Consider the following 5,477-nt stretch of genomic DNA (forward strand, 5'->3'; position numbering starts at 1 on the left):
TGTTATATTATATAACTTCAATATGTTTCATTTTATATTTGTATATTTACTTTTTTCATGTGAGACATTCAATTTTATCAACTTGCGTACTTACTGTCTGGGATTTGTACTTTCTTAAACACTTTTATTAACACCTTTCATGTACGTGTATTTGTTTGTGTTGTCTTAGATAAATTTTGTAGTCACCCAGATCAGAAATGTAGTTATTCTCTGCATCCCTATCTTTAGTCTTCACTGCAATGAGATAGTCTTTCGTCTTTGCAGTCCTTCGGGTTTTGAAGAAAAGTCGTGAAGATCCTCAGGGTTCTAGAAGATTTCTTTCCTTCAGGATGTTGAGTTCTCGATGTTCTGGAGCTCAGAAGCTAGGTTTCAGGTTTTTCAGAAGGTTTCTGTCCAAGGGTTTTATGAAGACGGATTCTCCTGGTCCTGTCATGGTCGCCACTGTGAAAGTTGCTTTTGCACTAATTTCTTTTTTTAAACAACTTTATTGTTTAAGAGAAAGGACATAACTTTTGGAGACTTTTTATAGGAATATGTGTACTTATTTAAAAAGCGTTTCCCGCTCAAGAATACAGTATTGAATGCTGCGGCGCCTGGAGGCCAAGCCGTTTATATGCAAGTTCAGGAGTTGACCCCTGTACCAAGATAGCTGGGCATCCGTGATCGCGTCAGAGTTCGGGAGTTGACCTCTGTACCAAGATAGCTGTGCATCCGTAATCTAGTCACAGTATATTCAAGATTGAAGTTATAGAGAGAAACTTATAATCATACCTTAATTAAGAGCAGACAGGGTTTCTGGGAAAAATCTGTAATGTAATACTTTTCGACAGCAGGACACATAATTTAGGTTTAATAACGAAACGCCGGCGTAGAATCAAGCGGCTTAGGCATTAATGTAAACTATCTCGACTGAGTGTCTCGGAACTGCTTGAGTTTTGTAGGGACCTCCGGGCACTCGACAATATCTCTGTTTATAAAATGTCACGTTCAAACTTCATCGCTCTCGATGGCTTTTCTTGGAAGAGCAGAGGTATTACGCAATCAACCATTATGGTCGGGAGGTTAGATGCGAGGAGTTGAACTCGATAGGAGAATTAGATCATGCAGGAGTAGGGATGAGGGCTAAGGAATAATGTAAGAATGTATGGAAATGTGGGGGAAGTTGGAGGACTGCTGCGACGGTACCGAAGCTGCCAGCGACGAATTCAAAGATCAGATCATTTTTGTACACGGGCGCGACTCGTTCTTGAGCGGGATTCCGAATTTTGTACAAAATTCCATTTTGAGACACTTTATAGAAATAAAATCATTGTTATTTCACTTTGGGTTTCTGTTTAATTAATTGAAAAACCTATTGATTATTTATAAACAATTTAGGAGATTTTCAGAACGAGATTTCATCGCGGGAGTTGGGTTTCCAAACCCTTCGCTGCGGAAACGGACTCAACATCGTTGAATTCTCATCTTCAAGTGGACGTTTTAATGTCAACCCTTTCATTCATAATTTGAATTATTTGACTGTTTCGCGCGTAAACTCAGTTCCGCTTGTTACACTTCCCAGATTAGAGCGCCCCTTCAGCGAAAATATATAATTAGAAATTGTCGTCCGATATGGAGCATCGAGTGTGGTTATAGGTTAAGTTTGGTTATGTAAAGTGTCATTTGTTGTCACGCAAACATTTATAATGTTTGTATAATTTATATAATGATATGAATAATGTCATTAAAACAAGAGGTGGAATATAAAAACAACTGAAAGTAAGTATATATATTAAGGATTTTGCGTCTAATACCTCTCTCTTTCTGTGCCTTTCTACCCGAGGTTTTTAGCACTTAGACTTTGCACAAGCATTTTTTTCCACTAAACGCAAACAGTTTGCAATTGCACAACTAGATTAATAGGTTATGTTTATACCGGTTCAAAATTTGCATCACATGATCTCGTATTTCCTAAAGTTTTCACACGTAGTACTACAACCTGGGAAGACATGCAAATTGTAGGATAGTCGATCGCGATTGTGGGCTTTTTTTCACTATCCCGACCATAGGCGTGCGGTCCCCTTGTAGTACTTCGTGAGGATGTGTATATACAGCAGACCCCCCACCCCCCAGACGCGTTGCGTAATACGTAAACGGTCCCTTACGCGTTCTTATAATATACTAAATTTGATCAACACGATGATCAACTTTAAAGATAACATAATTAAATTCAAGAGAATAATTTTCGTTGAAAGCGTTTATTTTTGCCTTGTCTCAAACCTTCTTTGATTATCAAGATAAATACTTCTAGCAAAACGTACAATAATATTATTACAAAAAAAAAATTTTATTTTCTAGTTTTAATGACATGTAAACTTTGGAAACTACATTTTCGAACGAAAATTTTGTATTGGGAAAAGAATAAATATATGTTCATCCTGGGCCCTAGTTAACCCTTAAGACCATGTAACGAGTGTACCAGCTGATTAAGGCAGTCCTGATATCAATATTTTTTTACCAATATTGAAAAATTAAAATTTCAATAACTCAGATGAAAAATTTCGGACAATAATGATAAATATTAAAAGACCGTTTGTGACAATGCACAGAGTTGGGAGAAGAAAAATGTTTATTTATGAACATAAGAATTCTCGAACCACGCATTTAGGATTTACGCATGATTTTGGCTTCTACCTTTCTCTGTCGGTAATCATGAAATCTGTATTACCCACAGACCCGTAGAACTTCGAGTTTGTCATGGACATAGGAAACATGGGACTAGGCATGTCATCCTAACTTGGGCGAGCGGGGTTGAATCCACGGGAGGGGGGAGAATTCCATGAGTGGGTAGAGCCGCCATCTTACGATTTGCCATTTGATTATGCGCACGAGAATTTTTGCCGACAAACTGTGCATGAAAATATAAACATGTGGGCGCTGCCATGTTTGTCGCGGGACATCAAAAGGTGGCGGACCTCCCCCCTCATTGCATCACCCCCGCAATGGCATGCCTAGTCCCTTGTTTCCTATGTCCATGGAGTTTGTCTACTCGCTGCGATAGTGCTCCTCTGACACAGCCGATACGTATGTCAGACAAAATTTGTTTATTTGCATTTCAAGTCCAAACATTAGTTTTTGCATTATTTGTGCATAATGTTCCTGAGCGATTTTTGTTGTTTTGTCCCACCTTGATAAAAATAAGCCTCATAACTGACCCATTAACAACCTTGAAAATTGCTTGCAGTGTGTTGCAGCACGGTCGGTATTTCTTCAAAATAGTAATAAACAAAAATTTTTTTCACAACTCTAATTATATAGGACAAGAGACGAGTTCCTTTGTCCCTTCTGTTTAGCGTGCCAAATTTTTAACACGATATCTCATTCCATGTGGACGTAAGTTGGGGAAAAAAGTGCCAATATAGCTTCCAGTTTCACTTTTTTTCAAAATTTCCACCGGAACAAAGCAGAGACATGTACTTTATTGCCTTCTCTTTTATTTCCCAAATATTCAGAGCGAGACCTCAATTCTTTTAGACGTACCATAAGTTGAGAAAGAAAAATTGAGGTCCAGCTTTGGTCACGTGACCCTCTCGTTACATGGCCTTAAACTTTAAACCCGGGCTCTGGTTATTCATATTGGCGACCTTAAAGTACTCTAAGTCCATAAAAGACTTCCGGAGTGGGGGAGGGAAGGTTCAAAATAGGACAGAAGTAGACAAGAAGGGTATCAATCCACTTTCGGACTTTCACTGTTTTAAATTCAATAATTTCCATCTAATGAGGTACATTTCTTAAAATTCCTCTATCTGATGATATGTAGGCGATTTCTAATTCTCCCGCAGTGATTCAGGCGATTGAAACACCATCCAGCAATTCCGGGGAAGACCATCTGGTATTACCAGAGGGTGATGATGAAAAAAAGCAAAACTATGAAAAAGAGGGGGGTGTTCCTGCGTTTAGGGCGCCTTTTAAGGGGAGGGGGGTCTGGAAATCATATAAAAGAAGACAAGCAGAAGGTGGACTCTAAAATTTCGGAAATTTTGCGGACGTCTTTTATGGGTGGCCCCTAATCAACCGTTGACAAGCATAAACCACCTTTGAGGTTATTTTAATGTGGTTCAAATAAAAAATGCATATTAACTGTTTGTACGATCTTCTATTTCTTCGTTAAGCACACTATCATGAATAAAGCAATAAAAAAACGAATAGAAATACATAAATAATTATTCTAATCATTATTTATGATTTTCTGTTTGTTTTTCCATAGTGAAAATTCCTATATAGGTTCCTATATAGGATCTTATATAGGATCTTCTATGTTTCATCTATAGGTGCCACCTATAGGAAAGGACAGAGGATCCTATATAGGTGCCTGTATAGGACACTCCCTAATAAGGTACCTAATGGTACCTAACTGACGGTACCTCATGGTACCCAATGGTATGTATGTCTCCAGGTGCTCCTGGAGGACCAAAAAAACTTCTGCGCAGCCGTAGATGTCATAGAATAGTACTGCCCATCTGGATATGGTCCCATGCAGAAACATATACAGCATTCTATACAGGATCCTATACAGAATCCTATAGAGGATCCTTTATAGGATCTTATGTCATTTCCTATAGGTGGCACCTATAGTTGAAACCTATAGGTTCCTATATAGGATCCTATATAGAAATTTTCAGCAAGATTTATTGCTTTTATCATCTCATTTACTTTTAAAGTTAATTATCTGAAAACTATCTAGACGAAGTGTGACGTCATGAATGAACTTATCTTAGGGATTGGATTATACGCTAGATGGCGTGTATGGTCCTTCATTTGTAGAGTCTCATCCACTACAGCACGTAAACGTCAAACACGCATCCTTCTACAGGTTCTTCCAGTATGAACTTGCCAGTGAGCACAGAATTCTGATCACAAAATTTCCGCACCGTTTGGCGTGGATACTGTTCGAATGGGTTTCTTGTAACCTTAACAGTATAAACTGCTCTTAATAAAGAGGTGAAAATTTCCAAATCACTTAGCATTTCGTAAATGTCACAATGAAATAAGGTTATTTTAATTGTTATTATTTAGTAAAATAAACCTCTATTCCCTAGTATATATTACATACTGCAAGATATGTAAATTCACTTTACCGAGATTAAATTAGTGGTGCATTGGAAATTACTGAAGAATCGGTACATGTTACCGATCCGATTGGTTTGCTTCGCTCGCCTCTAAAGTTGTAACAACGCAGCATATCCTCGCGGACCGCCGGGTATTCACGGCGCAATTTGCAATGAATGGATTGATTGCATCACTTAGAAAACATTCCTTTTTGAAATTTATGTGACAGTCGTCACATTACTCCGTATCCCCATTTAACAAGGAAGGGGTTTTATAAAAAATAACAAAATTTTGTACGGCACAACTTATTTACAGACCGCGTACACATGAGAATTTATTGGAGCAAGACGTTTTAGTGTTCCGTAACTGTTACAGCTATCCAATGGTGT

General features: G+C 38.1%; 1 protein-coding gene across 1 annotated transcript in view; it reads right to left on the minus strand.

Annotated features, from left to right (window-relative positions):
• LOC117178632 overlaps positions 1 to 5,477 on the minus strand; it is an 81,277-nt gene that overhangs the window by 1,590 nt on the left and 74,210 nt on the right. The window lies entirely within an intron of this gene.

This window comes from Belonocnema kinseyi, chromosome 8 (genome assembly GCF_010883055.1).
Source record: "Belonocnema kinseyi isolate 2016_QV_RU_SX_M_011 chromosome 8, B_treatae_v1, whole genome shotgun sequence".
NCBI lineage: Eukaryota > Metazoa > Arthropoda > Insecta > Hymenoptera > Cynipidae > Belonocnema > Belonocnema kinseyi.